This window comes from Homarus americanus, unplaced genomic scaffold, assembly GCF_018991925.1.
Source record: "Homarus americanus isolate GMGI-L3 unplaced genomic scaffold, GMGI_Hamer_2.0 scaffold53225, whole genome shotgun sequence".
Taxonomy (NCBI): domain Eukaryota; kingdom Metazoa; phylum Arthropoda; class Malacostraca; order Decapoda; family Nephropidae; genus Homarus; species Homarus americanus.
In genome coordinates, this window is record NW_024750875.1 from 1,805,771 (window position 1) to 1,828,737 (window position 22,967).

Below are 22,967 nucleotides of genomic sequence, written 5' to 3' on the forward strand. Positions count from 1 at the left end.
ATCCTTTTCATATATAGTATAAATATATTTAATCAAAATCATCAATATCTTCTGCAATTGTCAAGATTTTATTAGTAATAGTAATAGTGGTTAGGTTAGGTTAGCTTAGGTTAGGTTAGGTTAGCTTAGCTTAGGTTAGGTTAGGTTAGGTTAGGTTAGGTTAGAGGCCGTTTGACATACAACTAATCATTCAATTTTTACGTGAGTTTAGAAAATATATTTCCTCCCCTCATCCCATCAGACCACCGTCATAATGGACCATCCTCCCCCTCAGCCCCTTCATAATGGACCATCCTCCCCCTCACCCCTTCATAATGGACCATCCTCCCCCTCAGCCCCTTCATAATGGACCATCCTCCCCCTCACCCCTTCATAATGGACCATCCTCCCCCTCAGCCCCTTCATAATGGACCATCCTCCCCTCACCCCTTCATAATGGACCATCCTCCCCCTCACCCCCCTTCATAATGGACCATCCTCCCCTCACCCCCTAATGGACCATCCTCCCCTCCCATTCATAATGGACCATCCTCCCTCACCCCTTCATAATGGACCATCCTCCCCTCACCATCCTCCCCTCTATAATGGACCATCCTCCCCCTCATTCATGGACCATCCTCCCCTCACCCCTTCATAATGGACCATCCTCCCCCTCAGCCCTTCATAATGGACCATCCTCCCCTCACCCCTTCATAATGGACCATCCTCCCCTCACCCTTCTGTGGACCATCCTCCCCCTCACCCCCCTTCATAATGGACCATCTTCCCCTTACCCTCTTGTGTCCTGTTGGGAGGATATAAATACCTCACTACCCTTTCCTGCCACCCCTTACTCCCCCCTACCCGTCCTCCTTCCTTCCCTTCTTTCCTCCCTCACACACCTTCTCTTCCTTCCTTCCTGCTTCACACACCTTCCCTTCCTTCCTTCCCTCCTCACCTTCCCTTCCTTCCTTCCTCCCTCACACACCTTCCCATCCTTCCTTCCCCCTTCCCTCCCTCCCCATTCCATCCTACCTCTCTATTTTTATCATATATGCCACCTGTCTTTTCCTCTCAGCTCCCATCCCACCCACACACCCTTCCACCATCCTCCATTCCATCCTTATCCCTATTCCCTTATCATCTATCCCACTTTTATCCTATCTTTATTTTATCTCGTCTCACTTTTCTCTCCCTTATTCCCTTCTCTTGTCTTCCTCCTCCTTTATTTCCTCTCAATTTCTGTTAAGTATTCTTTTTTTCTCTCATATATCCCCCTTCTGCCTAATCTGTTCCATCTTCTCCTTTCCCATTCTTCTCTCTCTCCCTTTCCACATACACCCAGGGCATTCCTCTCCCTTATGTTGACTTTCCCTCTCCTTCTCATCTTTATCATCTTATTTATCTCTTTTATTCCTCATTATTGGTTCGCTTTCCCTTCCATTTTCTTTTACTTATACACCCTTTCTTTCCCTTTCTCTCCCTTTACTTTCCCTTTCTCATCTCCTAAATGCTCCACACTTTTTCATTTTCAATACATATATTCTCCCTTCTTCTCCCTCTTCCCCTTCTCATCGTACAGTTTATCTCTCTTTCATAAGAACATAAGAACATAAGAACGCAGAGTGGGATGCTGCAGGAGCCGACTGGCCCATACAGGGCAGATCCGCTCACACCCATCCCAGCACTTCCATGTGCCCTGTCAACCTAATCTTGAGCTCCTAGCGTCCCCGATCCTACTATAGCGCTCGGTAGCCTATTCCACATATCCACAACTCTATTACCAAACCAGTGCTTGCCTATATCCTTTCTGAATCGGAATTTATCTAATTTAAAGCCATTTGTTCTAGTTATTTCGTTATTACTGAGCTTCAGAACATCTTTCATTTTACCCTTGTTAATCCCACTTACCCACTTGTACACCTCTATCATATCTCCCCTAACTCTACGCCTCTCTAATGAATGTAAGCCTAAGCTTTTCAGTCTTTCTTCATATGGAAGGTTTCTAATATTATGGATCATTGTTGTCATTTGTTCTTTAACAGCACTCTCTCCAAAGAATCTATGTCCATTCTATAATAAGAGGACACCCAGAACTGAACCGCGCATAATCCATGTGTGGCTCACTAATATGCTAGGTAAAGTTTCAAGATGCGTCCAGCAGTTCTGTTACTCACAGACCTAGATATGAACCCAAGAATCCTGTTTGCCTTGTTCTTGACGTAACTAATACGTATTTTCTAGGTTTCAAGTCGTTGCTAACAAATACACCTTGATTTTTTTCACAAACTGAGTTTTCTATTTCCGTGTTACCTAGTTTATACTTAACGTTTGTATTCGTCTTCCCTATCTGTAGTACCTTGCATTTATCACTATTAAAATTCATTTGCCAGTCTACTGACCACTCATGTAAGGTATCTAGATCTCTTTGAAGGTGTTCAAAGTCACTGTCTGAATTTATCCCTCTCCCCATTTTGGTATCATCTGCAAATTTACTAATCCTACTAGTTATGCCTAAATCAAGATCATTAATGAATATAACAAACAGCAGAGGGCCTAATACAGATCCCTGGGGAACTCCGCTTTTGACCGCTTTTAGTCTATTATTTAATCCATTTATGCTGACTCTTTGTTTCCTGCCAGTTAACCATGACCTAATCCATTTTAATGCCAATCCACCTATTCCATGTGCTTCACCTTCCTTATCAATCTCTCATGAGACTCTATCGAATGCTTTTTTTTGCGAAATCTAAATAAATTATATCATATGACTTATCATTATCTACGCTTCAAATACTTCCAGAGAAAAAAGCTAGCAAATTTGTGAGGACAGAGCGTCCTGGGTGAACCCGTGCTGAGAAGAATGAATTAAGTTGAATATTTCAAAAGGTGGCTTCTGATTTTTGTAGCAATAATTGACTCTAGCAACTTGCCTATGATTGACGTGAGACTAATGGGACGGTAATTTGATGCAATTGATTTATCACCTTTTTTGAAAATCGGAACTACATTTGCAAGTTTCCAAGCTTCTGGCACTAGGCCCGATTCTAATGACTTATTAAATAAAACTGCTAATGGATTACTCAACTCATCTCCACATTCTTTTAATATTCTAGCATATACCTCGTCTGGACCAGGCGATTTATGAGCTTCAATTTATTAGTACTTTAAGCATCGTTACTAGTAATAACCCAGTATTCATCAACATATATTTTCTATACTGTCGTTATATACATAGACTTCTGAACTTGTTTCTCATCATCTCTCCCTCCCTTCCTTCTTTATTCCTTCTCTTTCTCCCTAACTTATTGGCTCTTCTCCCTGTCATTCATAACATTTCTACACCCTCACTCTCCTCCCTTGCCTCCCTTAACCTCCGCTCCCTTTCTTCCTGATCTTAACTTACTTCCCCTAGTCTCCCTTCACCCCTTCCCATCCCCATTTTCTCCCTTCACACCTTCCCCTTCCTATTCATTCCCTTCCATTCCAAACTCTTTTACACTTTCTCCCTCCCACTAGCTCCATCCTCCCCTTGCCTCCCTTTACCCCCTTCCTCCTCCTTCCCCCCTGTCTTTCCTGTCTCCCGAGCCGTCAATCACCAGACAGAGAGTGAGGGAGGCTCTCTGGGTGTGTGTGTGTGTCTGCTATACTGTATTTTCTCCGCTTGAAGGAGGTGTGATGACTAACTTGTCCAACTCCCCCTACACGCTGACAGCTCCTGGCACCGCGAGTTCAGACCATCACCTGCGATATCTCTCCGAATTTACGTGATAATTTTGATTTAGGTGGACTTATCTTTTTATGTTATATTTTATTTCATGATTTTAGTTCTATTGTTTTTATTTTTTTCTATTCATTAATGATAAAAACAAAATGAGGATCGTTTTATAATTATTTGTGGTTTTCAGATGATATTAAAATGTTTCCAATACTTATCTAGACCCAGTACCATCAGACGCCTTTATAAATTCTTTGCTTTAGTATATTAATATCTCCACTTTCTTTATATCGTATCGCAAGTAAAATTCCCACGAATCTTAAAAAAAATATCACTCAAACCTGTAATCATATTTAGAGAAATTTTACAGAAGAAAGTTAAGTAATTTGGTATTTGGATTTTTCTTTTAATTTAATTTTTTTTAAGTTCGGTTAACCTGACGAACAAAAACTCAGACTATTATTTTCTACATTATAGTGAATTTAAATACAACTTCTTACACAATTCTTTTATGTCAAACTCAAGAGACAGACAGACAGATCGAGGACATATTTGGACATTTTCGACTATTTGGTTCATTTTGTATACCTCAAATGTCAATAAAGATCGTCAAATTAGTGGGTCTCTCCTGCCATTCCTTCAAATTTTGACCAATCGACTTGACACTGTGACAATGACGCCTCGGGACGGCCCTCACACACTGACACACACATAATGGCAGGTGTGAGGTGTTATGAGACAAGCTGAGAGTGGCAGACATATTGGCACTTACATGTGAGGGTTGGTTACTGTGGTTGTAATTTATGGGAGGTAAAAGATCTTTTAATAAATACACAAAAGAAGCATACATACATATACACATACATACATACATACATACATACATACATACATACATACATACATACATACATACATACATAGAGTAAATGTGAAGTAATGCAGCGTGAGGTGGTACAGTGGGTGGTGGTGCAGTGTCTGGTGGTACTGTGGGTGGTGGTACAGTGGGTGGTGGTACGGTCGGAGGTGGTGCAATGTGTGGTGGTAAACTTCACCACGATTTATTCTCCTACTTATAGCCTTCCTTTGTCCAATGATATTCTTTAATTAACTATTTATCCATTTAGGGTCATTGTTGTTTGATTTGAGTTTTCTGTATGGTATGTTCTGCCTTTGTGCATTAAGTAACTCATTATTTAAGTTGTTGTGGAACTCGTCAACCTCAGATCTCGTTATCAGGTCATCCTCAACCGCCAGGTCTCCAGACAAGGTGAGGTCGCCCTCTGTGGGTACAATGTGTGAGGTCACCTCATGTGGGGTTATGTAATTCACCCCCAAATAACCCCTCTTCAAACTATCAAAGTTTGCCCTTCTGAAATCTGGGACTTTAGTGGAATTTTCCTTGCGTCTGCTCTGAAATTTTAACTGGAATCTAATTTCTTTGTGATCGCTGTTAGCAAGTTCGTTCCCTACCTCGACATTGCTCATGAGGTTTTCTCTGTTTGACAGAACTAAATCGAGTATATTACTACCCCGGGTGGGTTCGGTTATATGTTGGCTTAGGAAACAGTCCTGGGTTGTTTCGAGAAAATCCTCTGATTCTGAGTTACCCGTAAAGTCAATCCAATCTATTTGGCTAAATTTAAAGTAACACAGACTTTGCTATGTGTGGAAACCCTGCGCATTTCATCCCAAATAAGTCTCTCATTAACTCTATCAAGATTAGGAGGTCTATACATTACTCCTGTGATTAATTTTTCCCTACCATCGATTAATTCTATCCAAATTGTTTCTGTATTCCGCTCAGTTTTTATTTCCTTATTTATTTCACACTTCAGATTATCCCTGACATAGATTGTTACTCAGCCTCCTTTCCTAATCTGCCTATCTGTATGGAATAATTTTTAACCTGCAATTTGGTATTCAACAGGTAACTCACGTGAGTCTAGGTTTATCCATGTTTTGGTGAATGCTATTATTTCGATTTTTTCGGTACATACCAACACCCTGATTTCATTCATTATGTTTCTCATACTTCTACTGTTTGTGTAGTAGACATTTAAGTTAGTCGTGTTCTGAGTCCTCTCTTTGTCGCATTTAGGTTTTAACTCCCTGCCTCATTTAGTTATGTCATAATTCCTAGCACTATTTCCCTGTAACCTTTCACTTTGTTTACTCGCTCCCACTGCAGTCTCCTCCACCCCCGTGCTCATATGTTCTCCTAGCAGTTTAAAGACTTCGACATCTTTTGAACTGCCCCCTCTAGAGTACCAGCCAGGGTTGCCACCCCATCCCTAGCATAAAGGTCCCTTCTGCCGTAGAAGTTGTCCCAGTTGTCAATGAATGGGACTGATATTGACTTGCAATATCTGTCAAGACGGCCGTTGACGCCAACTGCCCTTGACAACCATTCATTGCCAACTCTCCTTCTAGGCAGGACACCACATATGATAGGGATCCCTCCCTTCGACCTAATACGTTCTATAGCTGCCTTGAACTTATCAAGAAACTCCTCACTCCTACACCGGCCAATATCATTGCCTCCTGCACTGAGGCAGATAATGGGTTTGTTCCCATTACCAGACAAGATATTGTCCATCACCAGACACCAGCTAACAAGTTACACACAACTGTAAAGGCAGGAGCGACGGTCTCAAACATCCTGAATCCATATTTTCCCTAACTATGACATACAGCTGTTCAACGCACGTGTTAATATAGACCAAACAAATCACTGGATGTAATAATCACGTGTTTCTGCTGTCCACTGCTCCCTTGTAAGGCTCGAGCTCTTGAAGAGGCGACTCACTGCCTGTAAGTCATGTCATCTTCAGGAATACTAGACAACACTCGACCCAGATGCCAATTCACGACGCGAGAAACATTTTAATGATGTGAAGTTGACTTTTGACCCCTTGAGCAATGCAAGTTTAGAAGTTATGATAAATACATGACCTAATACAACCTTTCCTAATGAGCGACACATCTAAGGGACCTGTGTACTGAGGCTTAGGTTACCTCCCGTCCAGGCCTTGTACGGTTGACGACCACATGACCTGTAACCTCTAGCTTATATATATATATATATATTCACGAGATGAAATAAGAGGAAACACTCAAAACTGTTACACAGGACAGCAGCAGCAGCAGCAGCAGCAGCAGCAGCAGCAGCAGCAGCAGCAGCAGCAGCTCACTGATACACAGTATAACTTGCAGTATATTAGTGTCTGTTCTTACATGTTGTTTATGTTTAGGTTTGTCAGATATTTTCCGAAACTTTCCTACAGTTAAGCAAATTTTTAGCAAATATTCCCGAACATTGAGACCCAAACTGTTTTAGACCTACTACTAATGAACTCCAATGTTAACAGGTTATATTAAGTAGTTTAGGTTAGGTTAGGTTTCATTGGGCCTGTCAGAACTACGTCATATGAAAACTATTACCTATCGCCTCATATTATCAGCTTATAATGACAATATTCTTACATCATGACTTCAACACTTGGGTCCCGTATACACGTGGAGGGGCGGGGCACACAGGGAGAACATATATGGAAGAGGAACAGCAATTATACCGTGGAAGTATGCATATTCTCATAATATATGCGTCTGGTTGTAATTCATGGAAGGAATAGATAAGCACTGGAGGGCAGGTAAGCATGGAGGGGCAGATGTAAGCATGGAGGGGGCAGATGCTTATGGAAGGGGGCGGTGCCAGCATGGAGGGGCAGATGGCTGAAAACTTGGAAGGGGGCGGAGTGAGCATGGAAGGGGGCGGAGTAACAATGGAGGGGGGGCGTGGTATATAATGGTTGTCCCTCGCGTTCAAGGATGTCCTGCACTGGCTAATACCATAGAACACGATCCACAAGTCAATTAACATCCAGGTCCCCAATTACTGCTGGGAAGACAGAGGTAAATTGTGTAAAAAAATAAAAATACAAAATAAATAGTTTTACCCGGCCCGGGATCAAACCTGTCTACAATCAATTACAAAACGAACATGCCGACAATTACCCCCAAAAGAGGTATACATAGAATGAGTGTGGTATACATAGAGGGAGCGGTGTATACACGAACGGGTGGGATTGTTCATGGAAGGCATGAAGTATACAGTCCATGGAGGGGAGATGTACAGTCAGCCAAAGATGCACTGACCCCACCCTGAGTCTCGTATTGACAATTTTACCTGGCAATACTTGGTAAAGGAAGGCTGTATGTAAAGGTGATTGTGATTGGTGGATCTGTTTTCGGCTGTATCACTGTCAGGGTAAATAATAAATAAACCAAAGGTAACATTTTTATAATAATAAACTATTAATTGTTATTTAAGGCCAGGAGAAGTTTCCAAATGTTCACAGATTTGTTTATATAATGAAGAAAATTATATTAATGAATTAGCAACTCAACTACAACCACAGCTGCCACAAGATTCTCACATCAAATTTTCCTCAATATTTAAACAAATACACGAACATTTGGAAACTTCTTATGACCTTAAATAACAATTAATGGCACTTATTATCACCTTGGAATCTTAACTGACTCTATCAGAAAGTCATTACAGGAAGGGGGACAGCTTCACAGTAAGTGGAGGAACAGTATATACAGGGAATGAAGGAGGGAGGGAAGGAGGGAGAGATGCAGGGAGAGAGGGAAAGGATGGAGGGAAAAAGGGAGAGTTAGAAGAGAGAATTAGGGAGGGATGCATGGTAAGAATGAGGGATAGAGGGAAGGAAAGAGGGATGGAGAGAAGAAGGGATGGTTAGAGGGGTAGAGAGAGAAGGAGGGAGGGATGAAGGAGGAGAAGGAGTAGAGAGAGAAGGCCGTCAGTGCTCTCAACAAGTCTATTATCAACAAGACGATTTGCATTCACGAGGAAGGTTGGTCTCCCTGCATGGTCCCATTCCACTACACTTCGCTCACTCACACCACATCGTTCACCTGGCCTCCCTACGCTCACTCACACCACATCGTTCACCTGGCCTCCCTACGCTCACCCACACCACATCGTTCACCTGGTCTCTCTACAGCATCATTCAATCTTATCTTTACAGTTTCTTGTTGGGAAGTCATTTAACGTTCACAAGATTCACTGTAATTGGTCTTTTTTTTTAATTTTTAAGGATTGGAAGGTAATGTTGAATCGTTGATGTTGACGATTGCCATGGGGGGGGGGGTCTCTTGGTTGTGGCTGGTGGTCATTTGCTACGAGGAATGGTCAGGTACTACTAGGAATGGTCAGCTGCTACTAGGAATGGTCAGGTACTACTAGTGAAGGTCATTTGCTACTAGGAATGGTCAGCTGCTACTAGGAATGGTCAGGTACTCCTAGTGAAGGTCATTTACTGAATGGTCATTTGCTTTCACTAGGAATGGTCCAGACATACAAATTTGCTACTAGAATGAGATGGTTTTCTAGTGAGGTCATTTTCAGGAGCTGGTCAGGTACTGCTAGTGAGGCCATTTGCTACTAGAATGGTCCAGGTACTACTAGTGAGGTCATTTGCTACTAGGAATGGTCAGCTGCTACTAGGAATGCATTCAGAGTCATTTGCTACGAGGAATGGTCAGGTACTACTAGGAATGGTCAGCTGCTACTAGGAATGGTCAGGTACTACTAGTGAAGGTCATTTGCTACTAGGAATGGTCAGCTGCTACTAGGAATGGTCAGGTACTCCTAATAATAGCCAGATACCAACAAGGAAGGGACAAATAGCAGGAAGGAACATTTGGTACTTGATGTCTTGACCATAACCTAACCTAACCTAACCTAACCTAACCTAACCTAACCTAATCACACCACACTGCCACATTATCTCGTAAATCAGTAGATGTGTCCTGCGTTAAACTAATCCTTGTATTAAGATGTTGATTCAGAACCGAAATCTCGGATTAAAATCGCAAATATAGTTAGGTTAGGTTATGCTAAGTCAGGTTAGGTTAGGTTAGGGGTATGTGTGGTTCGGTCAGGCTAAATCGGGATAGAGGTATGTTAGGTTTGGTTAGGTCAAAATAGAGATTGGTTAGGTTAGGTTTGGTTTGGTTAGGTTAGGTTTAAGTCACACTAGTTTTTTTCCAGTGACTTTATAACACATGTAGAGCAAATTACATTCTTTGTCTCATCTCTTTATCTTAGCGTCTATAACCCGTTCCTAGTTTAATTGTGACCTTGTATACTGTGTGTGTCTGGTGGGAGGCGCGGGTGGTGGCGGCGGGACCTCAGAGACCAGCGACAAGTGACTTAGTTTTTAGTGAAGTGGTTCCTTTATGTTTTGTAATATAGAACTAATTCCTCCACAGAACCGAGCAAAACCCCCAGCTTAACCTAATCTAACTTATGCTAATCTAAGCCAACCTAGCCTTAACCTAGCCAAAGTTAACCTAACCTAACATAACCTAGTGTAACCTAACCGAGATGAAAATAGCTTGACCAAACTTACCTCTACCCAAAAATAGCCAAATTTCACCTATTCTAAACTAACCTGATTCAATCTTAACCTCTAACAAAATCTCCTTTAATCCAAACTAACTTAACCTAATCTAACCCAACCTAACGTAACCTAACCTAACGCAAAAACAAGACTAACTAATTAAACAAGAACTCACAACAAAGGAAAAATAAAAGTGAATTAAGATAAAATCAACCGAACATAAAAAAAAATATATATCAAGAAAACAAAGCTTCCAAATAGTGACGATCAGCCCACGATAGGAAGAGCTCTGAGACACTCAAACCTTCAGTGTGGGTAATGAAGTATTGTGGGAGACGAGCGAGGTGTTGTGGAGGGTGGTGGTGCTGCCCCAGGCTCCCCGGAGACGGAGTTATGATAACAACCAAAATCAACAAGTTATTAAGATTCATTAAATGCTGAGAATCCACATGGGGGCAGCCATAAGGGGGGCGGGGGGTCCCTCCATCTTGGCCTGGAGGAGGGGATGGAGATGGAAGGAGGAGGGGTGTGTGTTCCTCCATCTTAAGCTGGAAGGGGAGGAGGAGGAGGAGGAGGAGGATGACGGGGTACATCTCCGGGGTGTCGTGGGGTGCTGGTGGGGGTACATCTTGGTATCGTGGGGTGCTGGTGGGGGTACATCTGGGTATCGTGGGGTGCTGGTGGTACATCTGGGTATCGTAGGGTGTTGGGGTACTGGTATCGTGGGCTGTACATCTTGGTATCGTGGGGTGCTGGTGGGGGTACATCTCTAGGGTATCGTGGGGTGCTGGTGGGGGTACATCTGGGTATCGTGGGGTGCTGGTAGTGGGGTACATCTCTAGGGTATCGTAGGGTGCTGGTAGGGGTACATGATAGGGGATAGCGTCTGTTTGAGTCATCTAATAAAATAATAACACGTGTTTATAAGAGCGTTCTTGACCTTGATGTTATGTACTGACTGATTTGCTAAGATAAAAGGTTATATAGTTCTGTGACAAAGAGAAGCAGAAAAGAAAGAAAATAAAAGGAGAAAGAAAGACGAAGGAGAAAAAAAAAGAAGGAATGAAGGAGGAGAAGAACTACTTACAAGAGAACATAACAGGAAATTAACTTAGAAGTCACCTAACATACAAGAGATGGATGGCACATACATAACATTAATCCCTTCACCAGACAGTCTCACATAAACATTAGAGATGAACTCATTGTTATGACTGATTTTCGACTCGCCATCTCTGTCACTCAGTACTTAAGGTCTGATACCATCGCTCAACATTAGAGTTCATATATCATAGATCATCAGCTGGCGACTTTCCATAAACAAATCAAATTGAGGGAAAAAAATCCATATCTGTGAACATTAAAAGGAAATCCCACATTAATTGGAAGTTGCTGGATAAAAATTAATATTGAGAGGTAAGGAAGAAATATTAATTAGTTGTAAATAGTCTATATCGTGTTAGTATATTATCTGAAGAACTAAATCATAGCCTTGAGGAAATTTATTCAGAGCAGAAGCACATTTAGACAAGATTTAATTGTAGCTATTTAATGCAGATGATCTGAATTATTTACGTACTTAGTGATGTAGATTGTTAGTCAAGGATCAAGAAAGCAAGTTTAATAATCAATTCAATTTCAATTTCAATTGTTTATTCCTTGATAGAGGAAGCGGGATCCTAGTGCTGTCACTAGGTACCCCTGTACAATGACACCAGAAGAATGTGGCAAGTGTGACAAGTATATACAGTATAAATATTATAAAGGGGCTTACTAATACACTAATACACTAATACATCATACACTAATACATCATACACTAATACATCATACACTAATACATCATACACTAATACATCATACACATCATACACTAATACATCATACACTAATACATCATACACTAATACATCATACACTAATACATCATACACTAATACATCATACACTAATACATCATACACTAATACATCATACACTAATACATCATACACTAATACATCATACACTAATACATCATACACTAATACATCATACACTAATACATCATACACTAATACATCATTCACTAATACATCATACACTAATACATCATACACAAACAATAACAGGTGTAGGGGATGTGTTTCTTAGTAGCCTCTAGGATGATGAACTAACAGGAAGTCATCAGTCTTGTTTCAAGGTTAGGGTGAGTGAAGGTAAGATCGTGATGACTCGTTGTACACCGCAGGGAGGAGCTCTGAGTCCCATCCAGTTTTATGTGTTGATTAATGTCTTCCTTCAGGCTATGCAAACGAACCGAACCATAAGACCATCAGCTAACTGGATGACATCTTAATCCATACACAGTTACTTGAGGGATATAAAGGTTCATTCTTGATCATGTTCTGAGAATATATAGGTTTGGTTAGGTTAGGTTTGGTTAGGTTAGGTTAGGTTAGGTTAGGTTAGATTAGGTTAGGTTAGGTTAGATTTGGTTAGGTTAGGTTTGGTTAGGTTTGGTTTGGTTAGGTTAGGTTAGGTTAGGTTACGAACTTAGTGTTGAGGCGCCATAATACATTTACTCCCGTACACACCTTAACTATCAACACAGAGAGACATGACACTTGTTAATGGTTATAACCTAAACTATTATATTAACATCACAGTAGCCAGACTGAAAAAGTATCTCGCCTATATTATAATTTTAAGTGACTATACTTCACCTAAACTAATACTGAATCGTAAAAAAATAAAAATAAGAATTCGTGAGAAAATGGAAATAAGGGTTAGAAACCAAACGTGTTATGTTGTCAATAGTAAGAGAAACAATTGAGACCCTGCAATTGTGTGTAAATGAGGCAGAAAGTCAGATCAGCAACCTGGGTCTTGGTCACAAATTTTGTGATGCCATATGGCAGCAGGGTCTACCATTAGACGACACATTATGCTTCCAATATCTTCCCAGGCGGTAGTGGGGAGTTGGTGGTGCAAGAGATGGGGGGGTAGTAGAAGGGAAGGGTGGTGGAAGAGAAGGGACGGGTGGTGGAAGAGAAGGGACAGGTGGTGGAAGAGATGGGTGGGTAGTGGAAGAGATGGGTGGGTAGTGGAAGAGATGGGTGGGTAGTGGAAGAGCAGGGACAGGTGGTGGAAGAGAAGGGACAGGTGGTGGAAGAGAAGGGAAGTAATGGTGGAAGAAAAGGGGTTTGGTAGAAGAGTGGAGAGGGTAGTGGATGGGAAGGGACAGGTGGTGATAGAGCATGGAAGGACTGGTGTAAGAGTAAGGAGGGGGTAGTGTAAGAGAAGGGAGGGGTGGTGGGAGATTGGAGAGGGGTGGTGGAAGAGAAGGGAGGGGTGGTAGAAAACGAAGAACGAATAAGAAAGAATAAGAAAAACGCAGAATGAAGAAAAAACATAAGAAGAATAAGAAGACACACACACACACACACACACACACACAACATAACTCTCCCCCATTAACTAAATAACAGTCACCTCAGCTAATAAATCTTATCAACTATGTAATTTAACTCTATGAATTATCCGTAATAAAAAAAAATAACAAATTTTATTCTCCTGACACATGTTAGAGTAAGTGAAGGAAACCGCAGCGTATCTGGTGCATGTTGACAGTGAGAGTCTGGTGGCGTGTGTGTGTGTGTGTGTGTGTGTGTGTGTGTGTGTGTGTGTGGTGTGTGTGTGTGTGTGTGTGTGTGTGTGTCTAGTGGTGTGTGTGTGTGTGTGTGTCATGGTCTGGTGGTGTGTGTGTGTGTGTGTGTGTGATGATGTGTGTGTGTGTGTGTGGTGTGTGTGTGTGTGTGTGTGTGTGGATGACATACAGTGCGTGCATGTGCTTGGAACGATGCGTATATGTGTGTGTTTGGGCGTGTGTGCTGGTAGGGTGAGGCGTGGGGCAGGGAGGCGTGGGCAGGGGGAGGCGTGGGGGGGGGGGGAGGCGTGGGGCAGGAGGGAGGCGTGGGGCAGGAGGAGGAGGCGTGGGGCAGGAGGGAGGCGTGGGGCAGGAGGAGGAGGGGAGGTGGGCAGGAGGAGGCGTGGGGCAGGGTGGGGCAGGGAGGCGTGGGGCAGGAGGGAGGCGTGGGGCAGGGGGAGGCGTGGGGCAGGAGGAGGCGTGGGGCAGGGGGGAGGCGTGGGGCAGGAGGGAGGCGTGGGGCAGGAGGGAGGCGTGGGGCAGGAGGCAGGAGGAGGCGTGGGGGCAGGAGGGGAGGCGTGGGGCAGGAGGGTGGGGCAGGCGTGGGAGGCGTGGGGGGAGGCGTGGGGCAGGAGGGAGGGGCGGGGGCAGGAGGAGGCGTGGAGCAGGAGGGAGGCGTGGAGCAGGGGGTGGGGCAGGGGAGGGAGGCGTGGGGCAGGAGGGAGGCGTGGGGCAGGAGGGGAGGGGGAGGGGAGGAGGAGGCGTGGAGCAGGAGGGAGGCGTGGGACAGGAGGAGGGTGGGGGGAGGCGTGGGCAGGGGAGGTGGGCAGGAGGAGGCGTGGGGCAGGAGGGAGGCGTGGGACAGGAGGCGTGGGGCAGGGGGAGGCGTGGCAGGAGGAGGAGGCGTGGGGCAGGAGGGAGGCGTGGGGCAGGAGGAGGAGGAGGCGTGGGGCAGGAGGGAGGCGTGGGGCAGGACCACAGAAGGTCACCGTCACTCCCTGTCATTAATCTCAGGGAGGTGGGTGTGCCTCCTCCTCCTCCTCCTTCTTCCTCTCCACCTCTTCTGTTTACCACCCCTTTCCGCCTCCCCAATTCCTTGATCCTTTCTTGTTCGTATCCTTTTCAATACCTCTCTCTCCTCTCTCTCTCTCTCTCTCTCTCTCTCTCTCACACATTTGACGTCTTTCTCCTTGCTTCCTCCTCTTTTTTTATTCTTCCTGGTATTATATATCTCCTTCCTTCCCCGCCTGCTCCTCCTTTCTCTTCTTCCTCTCTCCCTCTATCATCATATCTTTTCCCTCGATTCCCCGTCGTATGCCATTTCCCTTCCTTTCTTCCTTCTTTTTCCACTCTAACTCATCCTCTTACCTTCCCATCCTCTCCTATCCTATCTCATCCCACTACCCTCCCATCCTAACCCCTCCCCCAACCCTCCCATCTATCTGCCTCCTCTCGTTCTCCTCTCCTCTCGTCTCGTCTCGTTCCAACTCCTCTTGTCCCTTCTCACCAGTTTCATTCATTTCTCTATTATTCCCGCTCTTTATTCTTCTCTTTCTTTATTTTTTCTCTTTTTTCGCCTTTCTCTTTGACCTCTCTTCTTAATGCTCTTATATTGTCTTTACCTTATTTATCTTTGTTCCCACTTCTCTTTCTCCCCCTTCTCATCTTCCTCTTTTCTTCTTGTTCCTCTTCTTCCCTCTTCGTGTTTTTCCTCATATTTGCTAATCATCCATCTCCTCTTCCTCCTCCTCCTCCTTCTTCTTCTCTTCCCCCCATCATCTATCTTCTTCGTCTTCCTTATCCTTTCTTACTTCTTTTCTGTCATCATCGTCACTTTTTTTCTCTCACTCTCATCTCCTCCTCTGGTTGTCCTGTCCTCTCCTGTTTATTTTCCTCTCCTTCCTATTCCTTCTTTAGCTATTTTCCTCTCTCAATAGTTCTTCTTTTATTAGTTTTTCTTCTGTTCCTTCGTCTCTCTTCTTTGTTATTACTTCCTTCCCTCCTATCTCCCTCCCCAGCCTCCCCACTCCCTCCACGTCCCACCCCTCCCTCCATCCTCCTCCCCACCCTTCTCCCCCATCCTCCCCACTCTCCCTTCCCCCCACCCCTCCCTCCCATCGTCCAATAATTACCTACTTGTTCATCAGTAATTTTTCCCACCTATGACAATGTGTTCCCACTCGGCCTTCCAAACTCAAGTGATTTGCTCTTCAAACACCTTAATATTTTTTTTGTTTTCCCTTTGCCTCTCCTACCCTAAATGAACCTTATCGCCTCAAATGACAGCATAATAGCTTAAAAAGTATAATTAGACGCCACTCCCAATTTCTTCCACACTGTAATGAGAATTCCACCCCACATACAGGCACTAATGAGATGCTCTTCTCTGATTGGATGTTTCACCTAATTTCTCAGTTTTTGACGCCAGGGAGAAGGTTTGTTCTGGGTGTTGATGAGGACAGGTGACGTGTTTTGTTTTGGTGTTTATACATGTGGGTTATGAGTGTTGCTTCTTAATGTTTATACAGGTTTTGTTGAGGTGTTTTGTAAGTGTTGTTTGGGTGGTAGGAATGTGATTGTTATTATTATTTGTAAGTATTCTAAGTGATTTTAAGTGTCTGTGAACTGGTAATATTTTTTTGTTTAACGTTTGAGGTGTTTTTATAAAATTATAAGTGGTATTCAATGCTTCGAGCTCTACTTTATAATATTCTAAGTATTTTAAGTGATTTCTAAGTGTTATACAGTGCTTAAAGTGATATATAATAACGTTTAGAATGTTTTAATAAGTGTCATTCATTACTTCAAGTGGGAAATACTCACTTTTGGTAATGATACAAGTGTTTTAGTGTGTGTGTGTGTGTGTGTGTGTGTGTGTGTGTGTGTGTGTGTGTGTGTGTGTGTGTGTGTGTGTGCTCTGTAAGACGGTCACTACCATCAACTTATATCAATCTTATTATTTATCTAATTAACGTATCTAACTCTCTATCAAATTAATCTATTTATCTATCTATAAATTTACCTGTCTATCTATCTATCTATACATGTGGACAGTTTAATTTAGGAACAGACAGACATACACTGTTCTTATTGATGTTATGGGAAATATTATTCTTAACTTGGTATTGAAATCTTACTCATAATACTCAAAATACTCATAAATGTTAAAAATAAGTTGAATATTTTATTAAGTGTGATGACGTTGATAGTGACTGTCTGACTGTATGCTTGTGAGTGTTTAGTACTGACTGTCTGACTGTATGGTAGTGTGTGTTTGTTGATATGTACGGAAGTGGGATCGTGTAGATAAGCAAAATATATGTTTTAAGTTAATATCATCAGTTCTAACCTAACCTAACCAAATCTAACCTAACCTAACCTAACCTAACCAAATCTAACCTAACCTAACCTAACCTAACCAAATCTAACCTAACCTAACCTTACCCAACCTAACCTAACGCAATTTAAGTCAGTTTTACCACATATGTCTTAATACTTAATCGGACAAGTGACCCAAGATGACACGAGACAGGTGTTACCACAAGCAATAGGTGTTCATTAGTGCTACTGTGTGTCTTGAGATCAAAACACCTTCTTGAATCTTCACTATACCATCTAAAAACATTTGTGCTTTTTGACACCTGTTATGTTGCCTTCTGTCCTCTGAGAGTTGGTCTTGAGTGACGCTGTGTTGTGTGAGGTCCACTGTCAATCTGCAAGTCTTTAGGTTATGGAATTTAACTCTCCAGAAATAATATTGTAGTCAGTGTAAGGTAAAGGTTATTTTCTTCAGAGTCTAGATACGTTTTTGTACTAAATTTTCTCGTTTGATAAAGAAAATGACCTCGTCCCAATTGTTTAGTTCTCAAGTTGTTGGGTCCACAAGACATTCAGACCAACAGACAGAGATGATGTTTTTTCATCAACTCGCTGCTAACCCTCTGGCGCTATGGAGATTATACCCAACGAAGATAATTAGAATTTGAGTACAGTATAAGGGGAGAGTCTGCAGTAAAGAAGGCGAGTCCTGAAGTACCGTTCGACTTTCTCCGGTCCTGTCCTACTGCTCCTTCATATGGTTTCAACTACGATAATCAAAGCTTGACTAAAACATTTATCAGGTACTAAAGGTCTCCGGTGTCACTTAGAATCTTTCTTTTTTACGTGTTTTCATGATATATTATTTTTCACCCTTCTCGTTCTTCTCGTCTATTAATATACTACTGCGTTCTTTGTATTTTCACTATAATCTTTTTATTCAATGATAATCATAACAATGTGTTGCACAACTCATCTCGTCTATAATTAAGAGGTAGGAGGAGGGTTGTAGGGGGTCGTCCTCTTAGTGCATCACCTGTGGGCCCCCGCCAGGCAGGTATTCGTCGCCAGGTGGTGATGGATGCCCTGCGTCATTTATGGCTTACAGGTAAACAATCTGAAGCAGGAGCCGGGGTATAGAGCGTCCTCCTCCGGGCACAGCACCTTCTACAGGCCTTCATCAGGATGCTGAGATATTCCTCCCATTTTACTTTCATCTATATTCAACTCTCACAAGAATCATAATAAGCCACATCACTTCTATATTCCACCATCAGGAGGCAGTAAGCTGGCAGGAGCCGTGTAGCAGAGCGTGATCGTGTGGGCACAACGGCCGGTGAGTGGCAGACAGGTCCTGGCGGCCAGGTGCTGATGGATGTCTTCTCCGTTATGGGCTGCGAGTGAAGCTAATGATAATGGATTGATGTTTAGACAGAGAGAGGCAGGCGGTGGCGTAACCTGACCAGGCAGCTCTTCAGGTTACTTCTGGTCATTACCTTGGCAATGTTTGATTGTCTGACTGTCTGCCTGTCCGTCTGTCTGTCTGTTTGTCCAGCCCTCTGATCATGTGTCTGTATGTCTGTGTGTCTTCTCCTCTGATTACTTGCTTGTTTTTCTGGGCACTGTTGTTTTTTTCTGTTTGTCCTTGTCACGTGTTTTTCTCTGTTTCACCCTTGATTATTTGGTCTCTATATTTACTTGTTTGTTTGTTTGTCTTTATCAAATGTTTCTTTATGTGTCTGTCAGTCATTTTGTTCACGTATACTTGCTTGTCTCTTTGTTTGATTTTTATTGTTTATTTCTCTGTTTTTCTTGTTTATATTGTATCTGTCCCTCTGCTATTAATAAGTCTGTCAACCTGTTTAATTGTTTACGAGTTTTCTGTCTCTGTTTACTTGTTTACAGATTGTTTGTTCTGCTTCTGTTGGTTTATTTCATTACTTATTTCTTTAGGCTTTTTCTGTTTATGTGTATAGTTGCATAGCATAATTGTTTGAGTGTCTTTTCTCTTAATTGTATATTATTCTAACACTCGGTCGTCAGTCTGTCTGTAAAGTTGCTTCCATTTATAACGGGTACAATGGCTGGCGTGTTTTTGTGAGATGTGGCACCACTGTTTGTTTACATCGTAGAGTAATACTGGGAGAATGGGGAGAACACACACACACACACACACACACATACACAAAACACACACACAAACAAACACACACACACACACACACACACACACAATGTTGATATCTGAACTGAAGTTGAACTGGATCCAATTTTATTCGGGACAGAGAGAGTTTAACTATTCGCTGATACGATCATGGTTAGGTTAGGTTAGCTTAGCTTAGGTTAGGTTAGGTTAGGTTAGGTTAGGTTAGGAAACAACGTGTATTATAGGTTCCATCACAGTTTATGGAGGAGTAAAATATCTCTTTTCCTCTCGACGCTTTTTTTTTTTAAGAAGAGGAGGAAAATATTACCCTTTCCCCTCCCCCACTTACCATAGAGCCATAGAGGAGGATGACGCCTTTGTCCCCATCATCCTTCACCTGATATATGTGGTTTGATTTCGTGTGTATCAACAAAGACATACGGAAAATGATGCATCAACACAGAAAGAAAAAAATCATCAATATTTTCATCATCATCATCATCATCATCATCATCATTATCATCATCATCATAAATATATTATAAACAAGAAAATTACTAACATTATTAAAAGTATCCAGTAGACCAGAGAAGACGTCCAGTTGACACCATCACCCTCATCAAGGTAACATGAATTAAACATCACACCAGAGACAGTGTGGTTTAATGTAGTCACCGCTGGAGACTCTCTCGTGTCATCGTTTATTGTAACCCAGAGAAAACTTGTGTGTTATCATTGAGCCAACAGTTACGATATAGCAACACTTGGTCAATTTGGGAGCGATTTGCATCAAAGGTTTATCTCTTGGAACTTGTCATATGTTGATCAAACCGAGCAAGTAGGGCGTTACTCTGCAAACCTGTTCTTGGGTTACTTATGGGGGACGCACCAACAGACGCTACATGGACCGTATTTGCTGGTAAGATGGTATAGAGTAATTAAGAATATATTAAAAGGTATCTAGTGAACAACAGAAACACGCTTGGATCATTTTAAAATTTTCCTTTATATAATCTTTCACAAATTGTAGTCGTCCGCTAAAACTATCAATGCCAGCAATCATAACTACGGTGTCCTATCGCGTGAGTTCTTAGGACGAGGCTCCCATGGTGACGTGTCTACCTATAACTATGACTGATCTGTGATGGATGAGTAATGTGACTTATCATTCTCAATTAGTCTGAGTGAAATAGACTGCTTGTTGTATTGGAAGTCAGGCATAATTATTGATTTAGTCTCTCAGTTGTTATTTGCAAAGTTATCAGGACTTGTGTGATGACCCAGGGGGATATTAGCTTTTAGCTTTTAAATTGGGGGGAGGGGGGGAATAAGTGACAGACAGACAGACACGAACCGTACCACACGGAAATAACGTAATACAGTTTACTCAACCAATGGTCGGGCCTCCTTGTCGTGAGTATACCTCGTTATTATCTTATTACGACTCTTGTCTCTACGACCATCATTACTCAAGAACACTTCATCACTGTGACTTAATGGAGAGTTGGTAAATGACTCGACGACACGAGACACTTCTATCGGAGGTCTGTTTCCTGCCTGATTTGTGAGGGAGTTTTGGCCCAGGTGGATGAGGAAGGAGAGTTAATTATGTCACGTGGGATATTGCAGTTTACGTGTGTGTGTGTGTGTGTGTGTGTGTGTGTGTGTGTGTGTTTTGGAGGATAAAGGGTTACATATGAATTATCGTTAATTTGAATAAACCATGCAAATTACTCACACACACACACACACACACACACACACACGTGTATATGTGTGGGTGGGAAGCTTGCACAACAATATTTATGCAAAAGGACGAGGCAGGGATGTTGCAAGGGAGACTGTGCAAGTGCAAGGAGTAGAAAGCTATAAGTGACAGATACAGGACAGTGCGAAGAAGTGCTACTAACCCGATGGGCCACAGTTCTAACAGGCTTCAGCTTAACAAATATTGGCATTTAAGATGAATACAATTGGTTAAAATACAGTTAAAATCTCAAATGAAGAAAATGTCAATGAAAATACGAGAGCAATGTAATAAACAGATGAATTAACCTTTTTGTGTCATATTACAGGGTTGTGTTGTGTTCAGTAGACTATTTCCACTAACACCTTCAAGACGGGGACGCCACGTTTAATATTTCATTTATTTAACACCACATGATTTTATTTAGCTCAGAGGGAACCCGTACACAAGAGGTTAAAATGTTCAATAGCTCTTACTTTTTTCTACAATACTCTACGATTGATAAGTGTCATTATAACTTATTACAGGTCACCAACAGATAAATATTACTGACCAAACTCCGATTATAACACCAGATTAACATGCAAAGTATATACAGAATTAGTTCGACTTTTCCGGGATTCCGAAATATTGGAGTCCGAATTATAGAGGTTTTATTAACAATGTTTCTCAGTAGCGTTTCTGTAATCCTCCGAATTATAGAGGTTTTATTAACAATGTTCCTCAGTATCGCTTCTGTAATCCTATAATCATGACATTTTTGTACCTGTATATATAGCAATAAGTCTATATGTTTTGTAATACCTATACCTGTCTTAGTATCTTAATTGACAGCTGTACTCGTATATATACCTGGACTCTTACCTGTGACCTTGTTTATATCTCTACCTGCATCGGTGACTGTACCTGTAATTATATCTGTATTTACCTGTACCTGCACGCATATCTATAGCTGTACCTGTATTGTAGTTTCCTGACACAAGAAATATGTAACATTAAGAGAGAGAGAGAGAGAGATGACAAAAACACAAACAGACACAAACAATGAGACAGAGAGACAGAAATAGACAGACAATGAGACAGAGAGACAGAGAGGAGACAGATCAGCTAGCTTCTGTATGTTGGTCAAGAGAAGTAACACATACAGGTGTGTGTGTGTGTGTGTGTGTGTGTGTGTGAGGCGACGAGGCGAGTGCTGGAGGCTGCAGGTGGTGGCCAAGGTAAAACAGGGGTGATGGAACCAGAAATCTCTCTCTCTCTCTCTCTCTCTCTCTCTCTCTCTCTCTCTCTCTCTCTCTCTCTCTTTGTTTTGTCTTGTCTTTCTGTCTATCTGTGTTTATTTTTTCTTTCCATCTGTCTGTCTTGCTGATTGTTCTTGTCTGTCCATTCTTCCTGTCTATCCTTCTATCTGTCTATGTCTGTCTTATCTGTTTCTTTGTGTGTGTCTGTCTCATAATTCTTTCAGTCTTTCTCTCTCTTGTCTTTCCATCTGTCTGTATCTGTCTTTGGCCGTCTATTTATCTCTGTCTATTCATACTATTAAGAGACACGTGGCAGAACAATAACAAATTAACCCACAAGATTATTATTCATTCATCTCTATTTATCATATTTATTATGATATGTTTTCTTATGGTCATATTTTCACCCATTTAGAAGTCTTTATAGTTTAATACTCACACCTGATTGGTCACTGGTATTGTGGGAGTAGCCAATGGCGTCTCAATCTTACTCTGAACTGATTACTGTGGTGTCTTGGGCAAGGTGTTGAACAGGTGTTTGTTTATGGTCTAATTAGGATACTTTATTACCTGTTAGTTCCATCATTCCCGGCGTTCACTAACTCACCCATGTCAGTCTTGTTTTATTGTTCGTTTTGTATTTGTATTTTTTTCATTATTTTGCCCCAAAAACTATAGTTCAACTTTTATCAATTAATTATCCACTTTTAATTATATTGAGAAATACATTAAGTGACTCAACCCTCCATTCTTTAT